Source organism: Artemia sp. Qi Xiang Cuo, chromosome 12 (assembly GCF_049724085.1).
Source record: "Artemia sp. Qi Xiang Cuo chromosome 12, ASM4972408v1, whole genome shotgun sequence".
Lineage (NCBI taxonomy): Eukaryota > Metazoa > Arthropoda > Branchiopoda > Anostraca > Artemiidae > Artemia > Artemia sp. Qi Xiang Cuo.
In genome coordinates, this window is record NC_142805.1 from 6,789,104 (window position 1) to 6,813,013 (window position 23,910).

The 23,910-nt window shown below is 35.6% G+C and overlaps 1 long non-coding RNA gene across 1 annotated transcript in view; it reads right to left on the reverse strand.

Annotated features, from left to right (window-relative positions):
• The window catches only part of LOC148945712 (uncharacterized), a 263,265-nt gene that overhangs the window by 89,569 nt on the left and 149,786 nt on the right, over nucleotides 1-23,910 (reverse strand). The window lies entirely within an intron of this gene.

Sequence of the window (23,910 nt, forward strand, 5' to 3'; positions counted from 1 at the left end):
TATGACTTGAGCTGTCTTTTCCCAACAAAATAAGACCTATCGATAAACAGGTACCATTACAACTCTTCCTGCTTCCTCTAGCTCTTTTCTATACAAAGTAAAAATGCTATTAATATTTTGTATCATATATGAAAATGAATTTACTCTATACCCCTGCCAATATTACACCAATCTACCCACCATTGCTCTTTCAACCAACATTACAGTTTCACTATTTATTAACACACCCAATTAAAAGAAATTCAACCCAAGTTAAAATATTAATAATTCCATCTCTAATGAACACTCATTTGATCCATCCTGGTGCGAACAATCTGAATACCAAGCAACATGCTGGTTTTTAAAAGGGCTTATCAGCAATAAATAACGACGAAAATCACACTAACCTTTCTTCACTAAAATAGCAACAGTTAAAACATAGGGATTTTACCTAAGACCATGGAGTTGTTTAAACCTTAAGAGTATTTCGGCTCTATATCTAAGAGCCACCCTTAGTAAGCTATGTATAAAAATAAAATAAAATCTCTTAAACTAAAACTGAAAAATTAAAACAGCCCCAGAATTATTACTTCAACAAAGTTCATCCACGACATTGTTCAAACAGGTATAAGGGTCCAATAGGTCGATCACATTACGTATGTATTATTGTGGACTATCGGGATGAATCGGAAATATTCCAATAACGTCTTAGTGTATTAATTGGGATGTTCTAGGACTAAGATAAGTAACAACATGAATACCTGGTCTCTTTGATAGGTTTTCAAAACAGACAAGGTTGTCAAGAGATCCAAACCAAATATCTTAGGTCTGGGAATGGGTATAAGGCAGAAGCATTCAACTCAAGCTTAAACTGTTGCTTAAGGTATTATGTGCGTGATGTTAGGCAAAAATATGTTTTAGCTACATCTCAAGAGTAACTGTGGGCATCAAGTTAAAACTGTCAAGGCTTTTACTATTACTGTTTCTTCTTACTCAATAACTAAATAAGAAGAGTGTAAGTAGATCTAGGTTTTCAAAATAGAATAAATAAAATGTTTAAGGGATATTGTATGGTATTAAGTTTTGTTTTTACTGCAACTTGTATCTTGGTTTAGTACATTTTCAAAATGTTCTGCCCATGTAAATACCTATTGGAATTTTGACATAACATTATACCTCAATTTCTAGTTTCTTTTTCTCTGGTTTTTGTTTTGAAAATGCAATTCCTTTTATTTCAGTGGAATTTTAAGCCATATCAATGGATTTTTTCTAAAATTAGGAAATGTATTGTGCAGATCTTTGAAACATAATAAATTGGGATTGACCAGTTGTGAAGCTAAAATGCTTTTCTTGTAGGCTACTTCATTTAATTTACAGTGTACTCTAGAGGGAGGAGTGGAAGTATGTAGTTCAAAATAACTTCCCGGAACATACTTTAGTTGGCAGATCTATCCTTAGAAGTTTCACCTTCCTATACTAAACCATTTCCATGGTAGCAAAAATTAGCTTGTCTAGAATTTTAACCTCAAGGCAATTTACAGGGAAACCAGTTTAAACAAGAGTGATGCTAACAGAGGTAGGCTACATACACCATATCTAGAATAAAAAAGGGTATCATCTTTGAGTGTCCATAGGCTTCAAATTGAATTTCTGACAAAAACAATTGGAAAGAGCATAAATAAGGTAGCAATTGGTATGTTAACCTAAGGCTATTAGTAAGTCATTTGTTTGATGGCAGATGGCAGTAATGGTGTTTAGGCTAAGATCCCTATATATAATAATTGAAATAAGTTAAATAGGATTATTATGCACATTAGGAAGTAAGAATTGTTTTCTTAACATGTCTCCTTATGACTAGTACTGGTCCCAAATTTGGTAAATTTTTGGCAGTTCATATTATTGACTTAGGAATAAAGTGAATATACCACTCAATGCCTTTTTTATGCTCTTTATGAGTATATTAATTGCTTCTATTGGAAAATCAAATTTACCCACCTCCCTTGTGTGCAAATATATACCCTGAATTGTAACCACAAAAAGAAGTTATCAACACTAGTTAAGTTATTGAAAAGTTGTTAAAAACATATAACTAGTTTATAAATAAGTTGTTCAAGAGTAACATAGGTACTTATGCATTATATGCTACACAGCGCTATAGACTGTAAAAACAAACCAGACATGGAGACCCATCAAATGGGTATTTGCTATCTAAATTGTCCATAGACTTCAAATAGAATTTGCGACAAAAACAATTGGAAAGAGCATAAATAAGGTAGCAATTGGTATGTTAACCTAAGGCTATTAGTAAGTCATTTGTTTGAACTCTTACACTGAGTAACTGGTTTAGTACCCTACCAAACTACTATCAAGAAATAGCATAGGCCTTTATTATTAGGGCTGTTTCACACCATCAAAGGGTAAAAAGTATGGTATAAATTTAGGACCAGTACTGGTCATGAGGAAACATAATAAGGACACAATTCTCACATTATAATTTGCAAAATTATCGACGTTAACATATCAACCAAGGGGAGTACCTTTATCCTTTCTATTTTCCCTGTTTTCTTAATTTTACAATCAGATTTTTCAATATTTTGTTAGGATTATTATGCATATTATGAAGTAAGAATTGTTTTCTTAACATGTCTCCTTATGACCAGTACTGGTCCCAAACTTGGTAAATTTTTGGCAGTTCATATTATTGACTTAGGAATAAAATGAACATACCAATCAATGCCTTTTTTTATGCTCTTTATGAGTATAATAATTGTTTCTATTGGAAATTTAAATTTAACCACCCCCACCCCCCTTGTGTGCAAAAATACACCCTGAGTTGTAACCACACAAAGAAGTTATCAACACAAGTTAACTTATTGAAAACTGGTTAAAAACATAGAACTAGTTCATAAATAAGTTGTTCAAGAGTAAAATAGGTACTTATGCATTATATGCTACACAGCTCTTTAGATTATAAAAGCAAACCAGACATGGAGACCTGTCAAACATTTATTTGCTATCTAAAATGATTGCAACAAGTGGTTTCTTATCAAGTTTACAATATTTAAACTATTGTTTTTTGGGGTTTAGGGGGGGGGGGGGCGGTGAAGGTACCTAGGTTAGGTTAAGTAACATATTTAATATATGCTATGCTATACCTCCCACCCTCCTAATGTGCAAATATATAGCCCAAAATATTCATCCTATTTTACTTTATTTCATTAGCATTGACCAAACTTGACTTCTTTTGTGTGTAGCATATAATGCATAAGTACCATAACATATTCCAAAAATACTTATTTATAACAATTCAAACCTCATTTATTAGGCAACTCAAATATAAAATGTTTTCCTACTGTTTCTAGTTTTTTGAATGCCATCAACAAAAATAGTAGCCTACTGAATTTTGCAATTCAAAACTTTACCATTGACAATTCATGGGGTAAAATTCTACTTTATCAACTTTTGGCTATCTTGGAAAGGGGTTAGGTTAGGAAAATAAAACTTTCAGGTATGGGTCTACAGGCTAAAGTATGTCCCAGGAAGTATTCTGAAGTACCTACCTCCACTCCTTCTCCCTGTAGAGGGTCCTGACCTTTGATGATCTTTAAAAAGATACGTGTTGTAAAACTAAAACCTTTCAAAAAAGTTCTTTTGCTTAAATAAAGTACAACAAAATTATTTTCAGTTTCACAACTTTGCCCAATCCCAGTTTATGAGATTTCAAAAATATCCAAATACATTTCCTAAACTTTGAAAAAAAAACATTGATATGGCTTAAATTCTACTCAAATAGCAGGATTTACATTTCCAGAACTAAAACCAGAGAAAAACAAACTGATTACCAAAAATTAAGGTAAAATGTTGTTTTTTTCAAAATTTCTATAGGTATAGACCTATTATGTAGGCAAATTTCAGGACCTTTTAGAGGGAGAAGGAGTGGAGGTAGGTACTTCAAAATACCTTCCTGGGACATACTTTAGCCTGTAGACCCATCTCTTAAAAGTTTCATTTTCCTAACCTAACCCCTTTCCAAGATAGCCAAAAGAAGCTAAAGTAGAATTTTACCATTCATGGTATATTCTAATTCAGGGTTCAGGCTATATTTGCACATATGGCTCCACAGTCAGGACATCATAAGGCTACTATTTGGCATGAATTTAAAATTGTGGTGAAATGTGCCTTTCACAGTCCTTTTTTCAAGGAAAAGGTAACTTTTAAGGATTTGTATATGGCAATTAGCCTGATTTCTGCATATCCCTTTGAATCCAGGGAATTATTTGTAAGTTGGTGATTGCATAAATAAGCCCAACTGACCTAGGGAACTATTTTCTAGATTCATGGTGCATTCAGGTACTTCAGTCTGACTCAGAGTAGCCTAATAGGAAAGTGTTCACATGAGGTGTTCATGCATAAATCCCAATCTGGACTATCTGAATGCGCCAGTAGGCTTCCCTAGGTCTACTTTCTTCACCATTTAGTCCTCCTTATGTCCTGCCTGCAGCAGTAGATAAATTTGGAATATAGAACTATAATGAAAAAGCTAAGAAATAAACATACAATTCAATTCAGAATTTAATCATTTACCTGAATATAACAGTCATTTCTGGTGGAAATTCCTTTTGGAAAATTAGGGTAAAGGTGCAGATTAGCTACCCCTGTAGCATAGGGTGCAGAAGTCTTGCCAAGAGAACCAGAATGTGTAGTAAGAAGAGAGTTCTTTATATCTGGGATACCACCAGATGGCTAATTTGACAGTGTATATACACTGTCAAATTAGCCATATATACACACAGTGTATATACACTGTCAAGTTGGCGCTACGGAGCCAACCAACCAACCAGTATTTTAAGCCTAGGAGTCCAGATGGACATAAGGAAATATATTAAGAAAGCCATTCTTACTCTATAATATGCAGAATAATCCTAGTTAACACATTTTGCAGGGGAAGATCCTTTATCTTCACTTCTTTCCTTGTTTTTTCCAAGAAATTACATAATTTTCTTACAGCCTATATATTCATAGAAATATATACCCCACCCCTAATTTGAACAAATAGGCCTAGAATTACATCCTCAATCTGACTTTAGCACCCGTTTGCATCAACAAAGAAATGTATTCCCATATTAGCCAAGTGGTGGATGTCCCTTTATATCCTGCTTCTGCTGGACAGTATCTATGCAACTTTACAGCCCAATTGGCTAAATAATATACAGTAAGAAATAAGCTGTTTTTATAAGGGCTCACTAATCTGCGCCTTTACTGTCCTATATTCCAAATTTACTGAAATGACTGTTATATTCAGATAGAGCATTGAATGGTGAATCAGATGGCTTATTAATTTCTTATCTATCTCATAATGGTCCGAAAATCAAAATTTACCCCCTTCTCTGAAACCTTTACCAAAATCAGATGTGACTGTTATTTTAGCACTGATTTTCAAAGTGGCATTTGTGAATTAGGTCTCTTGTAATCCAACAAAATTTTCACAAATCCGGCTGTTTAGACAACATTAGTAAATTAATATGACTCTACACTTACATTTAAAACCAAGAAGAGTTTCTTCATTACTTAGATGAGGCATCAGTTCAATTGAAAAGTCTGAAATTTTCCATTGACAATGTCAGCAAAAGCACATTTCACTGTAATTTTGAATATTTTGCTTTTGTGATGCCAGACTTCAGAGCCCTATTAGGGGGGGGGGGAATTTGAATTTCTGGTAAATATATACCAAATCATATTACTGAGTTAGGAATAATGTGAATACACTATTTGATGCCTTTTTTTTATGCTGATTACAAATATAATAATCATTTCAGTAAAGTTCTACCAAATCATATTATTGACTTACCCATAAAGTGAATATACCACTCAATGCCTTTTTTTATGCTGATTACAAATATAGTGATCATTTCTATCACAAGTAAATTTCCCCCCCCCCTATATATCCCAATTTATGTTATATATTTCTACACCCATCCCAACCTCTTAATAAGAATTCATAGGGGGGGGGGCTGAAATTCATTTCCGATAGTGATTATTATATTCTTGATAAGCATAAAAAAAGGCATCAACTTGTGTATTTACTTTAGTCCTAGATAAATAATTTGATTTGTTAGAAATTTACCATCATTTTTATTGGAAATGAATTTCAGCCCTCCCCCCCCCTCTATATATGCCAATTCAGGGTATATATTTCTACATTAGGAGGGGTGGGGGTAAAGTTTAAACTTACCTCCCATTTACATCAGAAACAAAATTTGCCCCCCCCCCCCGAATGTAGAAATATATACCCTGAATTGGCATATATAAGGGGGGGGCTGAAATTCATTTCTGATAGAAATGATTATTATATTTGTAATCAGCATAAAAAAAGGCATCGAGTGGTATATTCACTTTATGCATAAGTCAATAATATGATTTGGTAGATATTTACCAAATTTCCAATAGAAATTATTATATTTATAAAGAGCATAAAAAAAGGCATCAAGTGGTATGTTCACTTTATTTGTAAGTTAATAATATAAACTGCCAAAAATTTATCCCAAATTTATACCAAAAGTATTGTCAAAAAATGGATATGGGAGCCTAACAGCCTACACCTATTTCATTTTTTTTTTTTTTCTTCTTCTTTTTTTTATTTGTTTAACATGTCTCCTTAATAAGTGGCCAGCTACTTAGCAAAAATTCCAAATAAAGAAAAAGCAAAGACTGAAAATTCAAGTTCTTTAAGCCTAGTTTCTCAGCGCTATTTCACAAAAAAAGATTTAAGACAGCCTTTGCTATATGAGTAGGCTAGCCTGACCAACGATACTTTAAAGCCCAGCTCCCAAGAACCCAAAACATTTACTTTAGCGCCCACAGCTCCCAACTTGAAAGATAAATACAAGCACACCCAAGCATCAATTCATAAAGCCAAATATTAAGTTATTTTACCTTTGGTACAGCAATTTCTTCTTTAAATAGCGATTGTGACTCTACTGTGACTGTGATTCTACTAGTCACAAAGATTAGAGTCAGGGTTGCCGCCAGACCAAAGCATTTCGTAACGTCCAACTCTTAAAAACGTAACTTTTTCGTAACTTTTGATAGGAAAGTCTCTTTTCAAGGCAGGGTGCCGTAATTTCGCTATCAAGAGTGGTACTTAAAGAGGGGATGGGACATTTGTTGCCTGTATAATTTAAAAAATATATTTTTACGTTATCTCATTAAAAATTTTCCCTCCAACTCTTAAAAGGTGCCTAAAAAGTATACAATAATAACCCCTGTTTCACATTAGCACTAAGTGGCCTACGCTAAGTGGCTTACGCTACGGAGCTTAGGTAAATTTGTTTCACATTTAAATTTTGCCTATCACACTTTCAGTTCCATAAACTTTCTTGGTCATACATTGTCTTGGTCACCTTTAATAATATTTAATTCAGATTAATCACACAAGTGGGAAAAAAATTGCTGGCCAAGGCATACTTTAACCTGCCATGCTTACCTAATTCCACTCTGCCTTTTTCTTTTCTTGAATACTTGGAAAATGACTCCCAAGCATTTGTCTTCATGGTTTTGTTTTTGTCCTTTGGGTTGAATAAAAAAGGCCTTGCCTTAACAAAGTCAATAATCATATAATCTAACTCATCCATTATCACTTTTCTTCAAAGTAAATTACGTTACGGATGTTAAGTTGACATTTTTTCAACTTTGTAATTAGCTTAAGTTACAGAGCTTAAATAGGTTACGCTACGGAGCTTATGGAGCTTACGGACCTTAAGTGACCAAGTGTGAAAGAACAATTTATCTAATGTGAAACCGGCATAACAATTCATGCTTCTTTACCTTCAGGAAATTCCTATTTCTTCAACTGCAAGTGCTGCTTTCAGTTTACCTGCAGAACAGAAAGACCCCCCCCCCCCTGATGTCTGTATAAAACCACATCTACTGTTTTGATGATCTTGTTTTTGTTGTTTTTAATTGTAATAATTGGAGTTTTAAACAAAAAGTTTATGAGTAATACGTACAAAAAAAAATGAAAATAAATAAAAAAAGGTACTTTAGAGTTTTGAAGAAAAGAAAAAAACCAACTAGATTTTTATTATTCTTAAATTTCAATAAAAACGATATTAATAAATTCAGCATCTTAAAGACATCCAAAAAATCATTGCAATCGTTCCCTTGCTATCGATCAATTTAGATTTGCTCAGTCTCAGTCTTATTTCCTGTACCCTTAAATTTGTAAAGGTTCAACGTAACAATTGGTGAGATACCGAATGACAAAGTTTTTGTTTTGTTTTTATTTTATCGAAAAAAAAATATTTTAATCGCTGTCTTCAGTTCCTATACGAAAACAACAGTTATTTTGCACAATGCGAAAAACGAAACGATTTTTGCCCCGAATATGCCAAAAAATCGATTTTCCGCCCTATATTTTCACTTATATTTAATATTTCCAAATTTTTAATTTTCACATTTAGAAAATTATTATGTCTCGTCCAAAATAACAAACTAATTTAAAACAGTCTCGGGTTGTGCTTTTACCATTGTGCTATACTGATAGAAGAGTGAAGTAGCTGAACATTCAAAAATGGTTGAAAAATAGTCCAAAAATTAAAAATAAAATTGTGTGACAAATAAATAAAAGGAAGATGGAACAAAAAGATCAGTGAGTTAATAAAAATGAACTGGAAATGATTTAATTAAGAAAATTAAGGGGGATAATAAAAAACCTATAATTTAATAAAGAAATGCCGAGAAATTTACGTTTTTAGGGGGTTGGGGCCCCAGTCCAGCTTGCATGGTCCCTATGAATCAGTTTTTAAGTAAACTGTAATCCTACCCTATACAGATACAAGACTCTTATCTTCTTCATAAAATTGGGCATTACTCTAGTTGTCGTTTTCTAAAGTCAAGTATTTAGTGGTTGTCCCTTTCTGAAGAAAAAATGCTAAACGCACAAGCAGTACTATTAAATTATTTATTTTGTACTATTTCCAGATATCATGGTCTCTTTTCTTAAAATACACCCCCCCCCCTGATGGTCCAGGATATAGCCCTAGGAATATATTAAAAAAAATCGACCAAAAAATTCTTACTTTACAATATGAAAAAACACGAAAGAATGTAACAAGAAAGAATGTCATCACAAGATTTGCCACAACGATGAAATGTATTTATACAGTTATATATGGGACCGCAGATTGGGAGGGAGGTATAATGTCAAAAAAGTTTCCATGATATTTGGAAAAAAGTTTAGCATAAAATCGAAAATTCCGGCTGAACTAACCCCCCCCCCCCTCCTCAATGCTTAGATATAAACCAAAAAATGGTACATTTTTAAAGTTTCATATATTTTATCAATACCAGCTGTTAATAATCCCATATAAAAAGATCAACTTTTGTATATAACCTGATATTATGTCAAACCAATCACACGGGGGGGGGGAGTGATGTTGTTACGGAAAGAATAATACATATGTGATCGGTACTAGTCAATTAGCTGATACACACGCAAAATAGATGCTAAAGGAAACTAGTCAAACGGGTATCAGTCAGTAGAGAATTGGATCGCAAAGCGTTGTTTTGTCATTACGTTCACAATACTTAAACTATGGTTTTTGGGGGTTTAGGGGGGAAAAGTAACTAGATGAGGTTACGATTTTAATATATACTCTGCTTTAGCCCCCCCCCCTAATGTGCACATATATATCCCAAATTTTGTTCTATACTTTTACATTTTAATAATATTTTTTTTTATTTGATTTTAATTAAATAATTAAAATATACACTTATCAATATTATTTTATTATGACTTTTGAAGAAACAAGGTTCAAAGTCAACTGATGAAATTGAAAGTTGGTGAGGCTACTAACTGACTATTGTCACTTGTCACTAAAAAAATGATAATAGTATGCTCATGAGAGAGAATGTGTCTTAACTTACTATGCGAGTAAGCGAAGTGGGTGTTTTCTGATCCTAATAACTGAGTGATTGTTTGAAAAGATGAAATGACCGCGATGTGAAAAAATCTTGATACTCATGTCAGTGTAATTAAATTGGGAGCAGCTGATTTTTTTCACGGGGAAAAAATAGATTACTCAGAAAATGTGAAACTCCCTCATTATTCAAAAGCGTAACATAATTGTAACATAAATTCAAAAACGTAACAAAAATGTAAGGTTTTTAGTACCGTAACGTAAAACGTACCAAAAATGGTACGAACGTAACCTTGGTGGTAACCCTGATTGGAGTCAGCAAAGCAATGTGTCGGCGAAGGGTACTAGACAAAGAGAGATCATATCAAGTTACAAGAGGGGAAATTTGGCTTCTGTCGGCAAACACATTTCGCAGAGACATATCAAGTTACAGGAGGGATCAACTTTGGGTTCTTTCTGGGCGTTCAGAAATATTTCAAATATGTCATTCATTTTTGGGTTCTGATAAATTAAAAATGCTGGTATTACATGCATGCGGGCGTTGGCCTTGTTTGGGCTTATGATGCCCTATACAGTGTTTTTATTAAGTGAAAAACAATATCCCTAGGATTTGTCATAAAATGGAACGTGTGCCCCAATGCTACAGCTCTTTGCGACTTTCTTATTTAACAAAACAAGTTTTTTTAGTTCCAAGGTCATAAAATTCTACCTTGAAGCCAAAAAAATTATAAAAATGTTACTATTCATTTCAAAACGTGAAGGGCTATCTTCAAACTTATGAAGCATTTAAGATGAGCTGTCACTCGCCACAATTCGGATAAAAAACTCAATTAGTCAGTACAGAGGCGATTTTCAGGGGTCATATACTATTTTTAGGGACTAAACCGTATCTGCTTGACTAGCACCTCATCTGAGAGCCCTTTTTTCTCTAATTCATAATCTATTCGTCTTACAATGTTTGAAAGTCTTAAAAATCTAGAAGTCCCGTTTAAAATTAATTGAAAATATATATTTTAATGACAGTTGGGTGTTGGCCTTGGACTTATTGGCCCACATACAGTCTTTTATTAAGTGATCGTTTCCCTAGTAAAAATAGGATGGGGCTCCTACAACAGGGTAGTCGTTGTAGCCTAATTGTTGTAGCGTTATATATATATATATATATATATATATATATATATATATATATATATATATATATATATATATATATATATATATATATATATATATATTCACCTATACTGATATTTATTCCTTAAAACAAAAAATGGGCAAAACAAAGTGAGGAAAAAAAGTTTTTTACTTATTTAAGTAAAAAAAAGGTGAAAACATTTGAACATATTTTGTTTTCAGTAAAGCGCAAATTATGTTCTGGTCTTGAGAAGGCATGGGGGTTATCAGCCGTACTAATGTTAATTTTTGCTCGTTTTGAGTTTGGCTCGGCTATCTATTGTAATTTCTGTTCGTTTTGAGTTTCATTTATTTATTCATAGTGATTTTTGGTAGTTTTACGCTTGGATGACTACTTGACTTCATTCCCGGCCTTTTTGGGCTTGTGAAGCTATTAACTTTTTTTTGAAAAGCTTGTTTTGTGGAAGAAGTTTTTTTTAGATGAATTTCTGTTTGTTTTTTTATTGACAGTCATTTTCATAAAAAAAAATATTTTATATCTTTTCGGGTTTCTTCATATAAGAATACAAATTGTTGCATAATTTTCGGAGTTTGACATCCCCAATATTCCTAAAGACATAGTTGCTGGGCCATTCTATTATGCTGAACAAAATAGACGTCTCAAAATTTTGACTAGATGTGTTTTGGAAATAAATCGGCTTGAGAGACGGGCCTATTTCCCTCCAATCTCTTTTTACTCTTAGAAAGGACTCTAGATCTTTTTATTTTGTATCAAATTAGCTTCTTTAGAAGTTTCATCAATATTTCGAGCTACTATATAACCATACTGACTGTGATATGGGTTACATCCCATTTTGGAAATCTTTCTTCGTAAAGTTCTTTCGTTTAATTGGAACGCCCCCTAAATGCATTATGAAACTTTCACCTTAAAACTCTAAGCGTCATTAGTTACAGTAACTGTAGTTGTAGTACTAAAATTATACACATAGTGCTTTCTGGCTAGTTCAAAATCCCCCACAACTTAGTCTTAAAGGTCTGACTTACTAATATAAATTGTTCCTCGTATAATGCTTTGTCACCTGTCTGAAAGTTAACACGTTAATAGTTTGTTTTTATTTTGTTTAAAGTCCAACTAAATATTTCTTATATTTGATTACTGAAGATATTGTTATATTCTCTTTGGACTATTGGCTACAAAACGGCCGTCTCACAATTTCGATCGAATTTGTTTGGGGTGAAGAGGATATCAGGGAGAGGGGCGGGGGCTATTTTTGCTCCATCACGCTTAAATTTTAAAATGGAACTAGAAGTATGCATTTCTAATTAAATAAGCCTCCTCTAAAGTTCACAAGACCACCTCTTCATAAACACCTTACATCCCCAGGGCATCATTTACAACCCTTATCCCCATGCTTTGGGTGGTTGTGTCAACCCCAAAGACCGTGTTATGAGATATTTGGACTATTTTTCAATAAATGGATATATTAGAATTTCTATCGGATGCATTGCGAGAAAATATGACGTGGGGAGGGGAACCCATAGCGCCCACAGCTCCTAATTTGGAAGATAAATACAAGCACACCCAAGTATCAATTCATAAAACCAAATATTAAGTTTTTTTTACTTTTGGTACAGCAAAATAGTAGATACCTATCATGAGGTCCCATGAGCACACCATATATGGACATGGAATCCCCAGGGAGAATGATTGCATAATCGAAGTGGGTCAATAACCTAAATTCCAAAGGTCGATTTATTTGTTGTTGTTGTTTTGGCCAAGTGCACGCTCGGGCGAATGTCAAGGTTCCTGGATTAGGAAACAGTTAGATCACGTGTTTCCTTCTTAGCCAGTCATAGGGCTGGCTATATATTATCGGTGGAGGATCGTATGGAATATAAGGAAATGGTTTTTGCCAAAGTGTTATTAGTCTGAGAATAGAATTTAAAGGAGTGAGAAGAAGAACAGTTTTGACTTTACTCATTTAGATACATATTTGTGTGTGTGTTGATGATGGCGAGTGGAACGTTTACCCTATTAGAAGTTGATAGTGGAGTTGAAGATAATAATAAAAGAGCACCAAACATTGCAGTGGAAATCGCGAAAGGATCGCGGCTTTGTCTGGAATGGGATGTAGTATATGCAAGATATGTGATATCCCTTAGCAAATTTAAAATGGAGGATCAATTATGTTTCGCTGCAAAAGTTGATATAGCACATGTGAATAGACTTCAATGTGCTTTAAGTGCATTAGTGAAACATATCGAAGACAATAAACTCTATCGCTAATTGTACATGCTTAGTATTATTGTTGTTGTAATTATTCAATAAAATTGGTTCGAAATCGAAAATGTTCCCTTTCTGGTTAGGTTAGGTTAGGGCTAACGAATCAGGGTCGGTCTAGAGTCAGCAGTCAGAGTGAAAGGATTGAAAAATGAATAAATTTGAGAAAGAGAGAATTAGATCAAATCTAGTGTTTATGGAAAAACATTTGATTTTGGATGATGATTTTCTCGAGTTATCTCTTAAACGCAGGATATTCTCTCGTCAGGGAACACTTGACAATATAATGAGGAGTGATCCCCCATTGGACTATTGTATGAAACTTTTAATATGTGACACAAGTGCATATAGTCAATTTATTGATATATTAATTGGAACAAAGCAGAATCATATGTGGTATACTTTTGAAAACATTGCTAATGGGTTCAATGTAGATGGCCCCCCTGCCATTCAAAAGAGGTAACGTCGCAGAGTTACTCCTCTTCCCATTCCCCTCATTGAATTTATGGAGCGAGGACGATCAGTTCCGTTTTAGCCGTGAGAGAGTTGAAATCGGAAAACAATAATGCTCTATACATGTCCATTGTGCATGTACACTCTTGGCAGTTGGACTCAATGTGAGAATTGCACAATTATTGATGACTATAGTGAAAAGTGTAAATTATGTAATCCTTGTAAATTACATAGAGGCTATGCAGTACAAATTAAAGGATGTAATTCATGTTTTGAAGAGATTTGTGACTTCACCCTAGAGGGCACCTGTGCTCCAATTGTCACTATGATAAATGTGATAAGTGGGAGAATACTTACCCCGCTATGATTGGAAAGAATCCCAAACGTGATTTTAGTTTATTTCTACGAGATTGGTATCGTCGTGGATTTAAATTATTCTGTGAAGAGAAATCTGGTCTACGATTCAGCTGTTGGGGTAACAAGACAATTTGGTTTCTACGTCATCGTTGTGACAACACTGCCTATTATGACTATAAACCAAGTGATTTTTAATACGGCTGTTACTGAATATGATTCACCATTTGAAAACACTGTATGTGATATTGCTTCAAATAGACAGATTGAAACTCGTGAATTTCATAATATGAATGCAAATAGTATCATTGACTATACAAAGGGATATGACAAGAGTGAAGTTACATTGTACTGTAGAAAATGTGACCCTGACTTTGCAGTCAATTAAGATTAATATACAGTGAATTCAAATGATTTACCAGCATTAGTGGTTTACGACAGTTGCCAATACACCGAAGACGAAGAAATCTAAAGTGAAGATTTAAAGATATTGTTGTATATATATATATATATATGCATTTTATTAATAAACAAATTTACAAACATTTTTTAAGCACTTTACTCTTAGGGCACTGAAATCAATATTATATAGGTCTGAGAGCATATTTTCCACTAGAAAGTCGTTCAGACGTGGATTGTCAACATAAATGTGGAGAAACTGCTTGTAAGTATAACCGCGACATCGGAACACAAAATATAGTAGTGCATGGAAGCCACAGCTTTTAGTCGTTAGATCTTGCACCCTCTTCCAATTTTGAATAATAGTTTTCCCACTGCTCTCAATATAGCTGCTGATGTGAGGTGTGTAGAATGTATAGGGTAGACCAAGAGGATCAAAAAATTCAATCGTCTTCATTGTTTTAAAGATGCACAGCCAATGACCCGTCAGCACAGTCGACGGACTGCTATTAACAATAATTAAGGTATTGTTGACACTTTGAATTTTTCCAAGAAAGCCCGAGGGCAGACAATGGGATTTGTACTGGGACATGTAGGGATCCATATTAAATACATTGATTATTTGACTGGTGTTCATGGCGCCAAGTCTAGTAGAACACTGCCTTCGGGAGTGATTTTCCAATAGGTTTCATATTGATTTAGTGAAATTAGTGCAATACTCTCAGCCAATGGGTCGGCAAATGTACACTCTAAACGCACACTCCCTGTACGTACTATACTCATATCCTGTGTGCCAGACAAATCCAGTACAATGATACCATGTGTTTTAGCAAACATATCTTCGGTTATACCATTTTCAAATAGTTGCGAATCATGATCTAGGGTTTGCATGGTCAACTAATACAATGTTCTATAGGATTTATCAAAAGATAGATTGTAGAGTGGGATATCGTTTACTTTGCACACAATAGATGAAAGTCCAAACATCTCGAATTTATGTGGGCATCCAGTCCACGATCCTATTACACTAGCGCTTTTTACAAAGAGTTTTGACGGAATTTCGCCATTGATAAAGGATGAATCGGTGAAGGTGCGTGAGCCCATGGCAATATGACGTTGATTGGTGATTGTATGAGGAACAAGTAGTTTAATATTATTTCCATTGGATCTCAGTTTTTCCACTGCCAAAGCAACAGAACTCATGACCTATTGTTTGCGTACATGAAGTATTGCCGAGGTGAGGGAGAGACTTACATCAGGATTGGCAGCAAGTTCTTTTCTCAATATGAAATTGGATGGTGCAAGCGTCAATTGTATATACACTTAAACATTGGGCGGTAGCCATTAGGTTATATTAAATATTTCATGATATATTGTTCCAACTAGAAATAATTCACTAGTTGTAGCATTTTCAAATGCACCTGTACTATCAGTATTAGTCATATATTCATATCCATTGGAGGTGCCTCTCAATTCCATGTATGACTTGGGTGTCATAAACATGAATTGCATATAGCTAGTGTAATTTGAGAGATTGTTGCTTGTGCTCACCAGTGTGCCATTGATGTAGACACTGATTTGACGAAATAGATTATGTAATATACAATTTTCATAGGATATTCCATCGGCCCGAATTGGCATTGTATGATTGGATTTCCGGACTTTCATTTGTAAATCTATAAATGTTGAAGACATGTCCATAAAGTGGTCTTCATTGGAATAAATTTGAAAGTGGATATTATCAGACAGGGGTTGTTGAGGATAAAATTGTTCATAGTATCCATGCTTGACTCTCACATCAACATTTTCATCATTAAAGAGATTCAATGAGATGGTGATTGAAGTTTGAGTATCCTTTAGTGGCAGGTAGGACATCTCAACAGAAGAAATATAGTTTCGATCTAACAATTTTCTTCCTGGGGCTTCTTCTTCTGTTTACAGCACGTGTCGGCTTTTTGCTTCTTTTCTTTGACAAGAAGGATGATGTCTTTCGTTTCCGACCTGAGTGGAGACCGATGAGCGATGTATTGTTTCTCGACCTTTTTAAGCCTTTACCATTTTGTTTTAATTTCTCGCCAAGGGTTCGTGCACTGGACCTAAGATTTTCCGAAGCACTTTTTTTAAAATCCTTGCCAGAGCCCCAATCGTATAGTGTAGAGGATGCAAAATCTGTCGCAGCCGGTACAAGATATTTTCTAGCCAATGGTAGTGAAGAGCGAAACAGCTTAGCAGACCAACTGCCAAGACCGTAGCCAGACACTGACGAGCGACCCTTGTAATAGTCCATTCCATTGCCCTGTTGTCTTGGGCCAAGAGTATTAACACAGAAGTCAATATCAGGACAAATGAATAACCTTTTTCTATCAGACATCTTGTTGTTAAATGATGGGACGAAAATGGCATGTAATCACAGCAAAACCTTTTGAAATCGCTACGGGATCATCTAAGTTAGTACTTAATGTTATAACACAGAGTTATAGATATTAATTTTCTATGGCACTATACTGAAGATGCTTTATATTGTAGTGGTGAATATGCTCTTGATTGGTTTTTCGTTCAAGAACTCGTAGAAGGGGAAGATTTGAGTTACCGTCCTCAGATGTTTCCACAAAAGAAGCGTACTAAAATATACAAATGTCCGTGGAGAAGGCAGACAGATAGTCAACAAAAATGAAATTAGTGTTTCCGGCACTTTTACCATTGATTATATTGAGCTTAAAGCCAAGAACATCCTTTAGGTTATCATTGAGAATAACCTTTTCGCTGGCAATAGGTGAACTAATGTAGATCTTACCCTCCTCATTTGAATAGTTGAAATGAAAAGCTCCTTTTTTACGAGCGGAAATTCTTTTATTGATAGAACGACATAAATCATTCATACAGGTGAGTTCCTCGTAGGGTAATTCAATATATGGATAATCCATCCAATTGATTTTTTTAATTTGTTCTTGATCACCTGAGGGTGGTGGCGGCCAATCATAGGGTCTAATTTTTATTTCATATTTACGATACTCTTTCAGGATGTCGTGGATATTTTTGAGAGTACAATCGACAAGAGCCACTTAATATTTTCTATCGAATTCGATGGCAGGGGAGAGTTTGGTCCAAAAATCACTTGTTCTGTTCAAGTCAATATAGAGAGGATCTGATACATTAGAGATGAAATTCACATAGAAAGCATTGGACATTGTTAATTTCTTCAGCACTGACCCAAGAATCAAAATCAGAGTTGTATCCTAGCCAGCGAACAAGCAACTGTCTCTCGCCCCTACGAGTGCGACTCTTTAATATCTTTTCGATTTGATAGATTTCACTAGTGTTTCTATCTTTTTGCAGTTCATATTCATAAAAACCGCCGAGGATCTCATCATCTTTGTCGTCTCGCAGACGGTATTTCATGGGTTTAGTGTCTAGGATTTTTGATACTTTAAAAAGTTCAGTGCTCCATAAATAATTCCTCTTTTGAAAAATACTGGTGGTTCTATTAATTCGAACAGTATCGCCAACATTGAATTTCTTCTTCACATTTTTTTTTCTTTTTCACCATTGGAATATTGCTTTAGAAAAGCATCACATGTATTTTCACTGCAGTGAACTTTCCGAGGGCTTGAGTTGGACAGAGATCAATGAGGTCGATGGTTGTATATCTGCATAATTTTATCTAAATCATGAATAAAAGCCGGTGTATTTTTCAGGGTACAATATCTTGAAATTAATAGACGAATCGTTCTTATTAATCATTCAGCCAATGCAGCCTTTATCGGACTGTGACTATGATAAAGTGATGTATTATATTTCAATAGAACCTTTTGCACATGGGGATTAACAAATTCACTACCACGGTCCGATTTAATTTTTCTAAACGAATCCTGGTCAAGAATACTTTCAATGGCCCGAGCAACTTCAACACCTCTCTTTGACCGTAATGGAATGGCAAAGGCTTAACGACTAAAGACGCTGATTGCCACCAGAACATATTTGTAGGGTGCATTGTGACGTAGCTGAACTGTGTCTAAAATTAAAAGATCCATTTGCATTATATGCAGAGGAAAAAAGGCTTTAGTTAATCGATATTTTTTTGCCGCGAAGCCTGTGATTCCGGTGCAATGTGTAAATCAACTCATTCTCTAGATACTCTTTAACCTCTTTTAAAGTGGTACTAGAGGCAAGTTTAGAAAGCGTTATGCGTGAGAACTTAAACTTCCTGCTTCACCAATATTTTCATAGACACCTATCAGAGCTTCATCCATTTTGAACGCAAACGCGTAGTGTAATGTCCACTCCCCTTTTGCACACTGGAGGGTGAATCAATTCATCTTCGCTTTTGACTAGCAACCGAAGGTGTTATAAAATCAGTGGTTCTGCTGCTGCTAGTATTTTCAAACACTGAATCTTCTTCTTTTTTAAATGGTGTTGGTTTTGGTGTTGTTGGAGGACTATATTCTCTTAGTTTCTTTAGAATTTGCTTATTGCCAATAAGACTTTTGGGGAAGTTTGATACACTTAGAAAGGTGTATAGATTATTGTCAAATGATAAAAGTCCTTTACGATTTGTCACCATATCACAAATTAAATCAACTAGATTATAACTTTTTCCCTGAATTATAATTCGTTTCCGTGTGCTGTCGACTTGAACTTAATGATGATCACCAGTTTCCAACATGAGATTTGATCATACTCTTTTACTCTGTTCTCGATAGGTCACTGGCAATAGGTTTCCGATTTTCAATACAATTGAATTCAATTCCTTCTCCTTTGATTGCAGTGCTGCAGAATCTTGAGATGTTTCCTGTTTGGAGGGATCTGTAACAGTGGCGACGGCGGGTCTCTCACGATAAGGTTTATGTTTGTCCACACGTCGCAATGCATCTTGAAGTAAAAGCAGTTTTTTGTCATGGGCAATATTCTCATCATTAATGAATTTGCTTAGATTGTATTCGAAATGCTTCACTGGCAAGAGGAAAAGTCTAAATGATGTAAATTTATCGGGTCTAACCATCTAGAGAAAATTGTATACAAGTCCTGCAAATATTGGCAGTAAAAGTGTGAAAAAGCTACTACCCGCTTGTAGCAGCTATTTTCTTTTTAATTTTGTTCATTTGTTTTTACAAGTCAAGGCACGTACAGTGGAACGACGTTGCTTTGTATGTTGTCTAAAACCTTCTGGCAGTTGAACATTGCCCTCAGTTAAATTTAAACAAAGTTCAGATATTAGATTAATGAAATCATTGTCAACACCATTTTTGAGTATGGCATTCCTAAGCAAGTGTTTTGAAGTGCTTAAAACAGAAAATAAATGCCGTTAATCGTGTATTTTCTTCAGTGTCATAACGCCAACTAATAACCTTTTCTACTGTTCACCGAAAGATATACTGTAATTTCTTTCTCAAAAATGTCGGTGACTACACGTAGATCCTCGGGCGTGCTCTGATTAAGATCAAGCAAAATGTAACCGTATGGTTTATTAGTCGCCTGAGTGTACGCTGAAAACAGAAATTTAGGGGCGCCGGGGTATATCTGTTTATTAAGAGTTATTAGCGAGCTAGAATCACGAACAACTCAATAGATAATATAGATAGTGCAATTCGAAGCAAGGGTTCGCATGCGTTTGCTCTGATAAAAAGATTGTGCAGAACTAGGGTTATGGAAATTTACTCGTGGTGGGTGTGTACACTGAACAGTTGTAGTCTTTTATGTAAGAAGTGTTCGATGGATTCAGCCAAATCATCAAAATCTGCCACGAAGTTGGTTCAATACTATTGAAAAAGTCAAGTCCCCGTATGAATTGTATTGGTATGGTTGTGGCAATAGCTTTTATTTGATCATAAGACTCCTGCCAAATACTGTAGCAATAGTAGATTTTTTTCGGCTTTTCCAAAAACATTTTCTGACAATTTTGAATTATTTTAGCTAAAAGTGTTGTTTTGCCCGACATTGAGGGACCACACAGAAACGATCTGAAGGGTGTTTTAAATTGATACATGTTGCTGCTGTTGACAACAGTTGGACTATAACTAACTGTAAATCATACGTGTCCAATGAATAAGTACTAGTACTAATAATAATTTTCCCATAGATCTATCTTGTACGTTAACAAGAACAACAACAAGAACAACAATATTTCATGGTCATTTATTTCGACAACATGAAAACTCTATTTGTTCAACATGAACAATATAAGAATAACACTTGTTCAACAAGAACAGTTGACAATATTTCATTGGTCATTTATTTCGGCAACATGAAAACTCTTTTTGTTCAACATGAACATGAACAACGATAAAAATGACACTTTATGTATAACATAAAAAAAACACTTTTTGTCCAACAACATAAAGAACAACACTTATTGTCTTTAAACACTTTATGTACATTAGTAGCAAACACACACTTTTCTGTACAACAACAACACTTGAAAACAACAAAAAACACTTGGAACATGAACTATCACAGTTGAACATTATGAATTTAAAAGTGGGGTCCCCCCTCCCCCCCCCATCCCCCAGGGTCATGGGGCCGAAGGCCGGCCGCGGGCGGGACCCCCCACCCCCGGGAACCATGGGGGCGAAACACTACAATAGTTGTCGTCACTGCTGTTGCTACAGGTTAGGTTGGGTCAATGGTTAAGGTGGTTAAGGTGGTTAGATTGGGTCAGTGGTTAATTTATGAACGGGTTAGGTGAGGTTGGATGGTTAGTTAATTTATGAACGGGTTGAGTGGTGGTGGTTAGGCTAGTTGGTTAGTTGGTTAGGTTGATTTATCCAGACAAAGTTGATTGCGATAGTCTATGCATTCAACTCAGTCTGAAATACGGTAGTGGCCATCAGGCAGGACACTCACACCATCCTTGATCACATAGACTTTGTCGGATATTCACGACATTGCGTTTTTTTCAACTCTTACAGTATAATTTCTATACTGTAGAGAGCGAATTGCAAGCACTTGTGCTCTCGGAACTAGGATACTTTCTACAGAGTCTCTGTAAACGCTCAGGTTGAAATTGCTCTTTACAAAGTGTGTAGGCACCCCTTTACACGCCTGCTTTTCATCCCCACTATGAGTTTCAACGCAATAAACTTTGGGACCCGGGAACACCCCCTGGATATTTAATCACTCCCCGTCTCTGATTTTAACATTAATAGTTGGTTGGGGGCTTGACGCTTCACCAACTCGGGGTAGAGGGACGGATTCCAGTTGGTGAAATCCATCCGCGAGCTGATGTGTTCCCTCTTTTCTAGATCTCCCAATAAATCCTCGGTCCCGTTTATCTTTAACAGCAGAGAATCTGTATCCCCATAGTAAACTTGAACCTCCCCCTCCCGAGGCCATTGCACCTTGCACACATTGTAAAAAAACAACAACATGAGCTTTTTGTAATTTCTAGTACTGAACTACCTTCTGCTATATTCTTGTTCAGTACCACATTTCGCTTTTGCCTGTGTAGAAGAACCATGCCAGCCTCTCTGCTCGTGAACGATGTAAAATTGGGGTCGGCAATAATTCGTGCACACTCTAGAGGGTCAGTCACGACATCGCAGCGAGATCTGTTACGTACGCTTTCACATATTTTGCCAAACGCTGAATTTAGAATGAGTTTATACATTTCCTTCTCTACTCTGCAGTTTGCCATAGAGCGTTTATCAACAAAAGTGTCGATAAACGTCTTTAAGTATGGTCGCTGATTGAACTGCAGGACCCTATGTATTTTGGTGATCTTGAAACCATTGTTCACCATCCAGTGCAAAAGCACATGGTGAACAACGATATTCTTCTTAGGGTCCAAATCAGCAATCAGTTTTGGCTTAGAGGGTGTCCAGTGCATCCCCATATCCTCGACCAATGATCGATTGTAGGGGCTCAATGAGTCCGTGCTCACGGGTTAATTGATACAGAAAAAAACAAAATCTCTGACTGAATCGCGAAGTACCAGTGGAATGTGCCCGTAAATTTCAAAGAACCATCCTTGTGGCCCCTTGTCCTCAACTGTGGTAATGTCGGGGAACTCAAAAGGATTCTCAAGCCATTGATAGTTCCCACACGGCAAAGAGTAGTGAGACATTGCCGAGGGGTAAAATGAGTTCATATCCAAGAACACTGCATTTGACTTTGCACCGGTGTTGCTCTGTTGTCCGCTCGGATCGGTTGACAAGACGCGATCCCCATGAAAAACATACCCTCCCCTCATTGAACGCTCTACAAAAAGGTGCTGATCTACATCAGTGATTAGGCCTATTTCCTCCCTACTAATTTTTAAAATCAAATCCATCACCAAATGTTGTGTGGAAAAATAATAGCCTATATCTAACCTGAACTCTGAATAGATTTGGTCGGTGTTCTTGCAGACTTTAGTCAACAGAGTTAAAACGTCACTGGCCAAGTACAGTCTACAATAAACCCACCCATTTTTACAATTCGCCTTAGCCCACACCTTGGCAAACTCATAGTCCTCGGCTGTGCATTCACTACTGGTCAGTGAATAAAAATCTTCAATTCGAGGTAGTTTTACCTCATTTAAGCGAGCGCTAGAACAGTATTAGTCGTATGCGTAAACACCTTTGCAGGTCAACTAATCATACATTTCAATGTCTTGAAAGTGCTGGTTAAGCAAAGGAAATCAATCAAAATTGTCACTCTTCTGCACTTTAATCAATTGACTCATTGCCTTTGGAAAAAAATAAAGGAATCAAAAAACCTGATTTTATTCCAACACGTATGCCCATTATCCACTGCCTGCCATTTCAGCTCGAGAAGCAACAACTTCTCGGCCGATTTGGGAATAATGTTATAGGTAAATGAACTGTTCACCCATGGACTGTGTCCTCCCCCTTCCTTCCTGGGTATACGTGCCAGTGCCGGTAAAATAAATTTTAAATCATAATTAGAATTGTGAATAAAAACTGGGATAAAAAACTGTTGGCTAACATTTAAGTTACATGATTGATGCGCAACCCCTCTAAAATTACTACCTAGAGGATATTTCCTGCCACAAGTGACTATGGTCTCTGAATTTCCCCCTCCCCCTCTTTTCCCTTTAGTCCCCTTATCCCCCTCTACAAACTCCCCCTTACAAACCCAACATATTTTTTGATTTTTAATCACGAGACGATCCTCTGCAGACAACACCATTGGATAATTGGTATTTCTCAAACGAGAAATAGTACCATTAGCTGTGCCAATTAGTTTAGTCAGTGCCTTGATCATGCACTCGTTCTCCTCATCCAATGTTTCTACTATTTTTAACAACCGTATGGTGTTAGAATTGTCTCTTTGCGCATGGGTATAGGACACTGCAATAGCTTGATGTTCTTTGATTCGATTTGGAAATCGAGGATCGTTCACTTCCACCTGCTTAGCCTCACAATCCAAAGAGATTTTGTTGCACTGGAGGAGGGT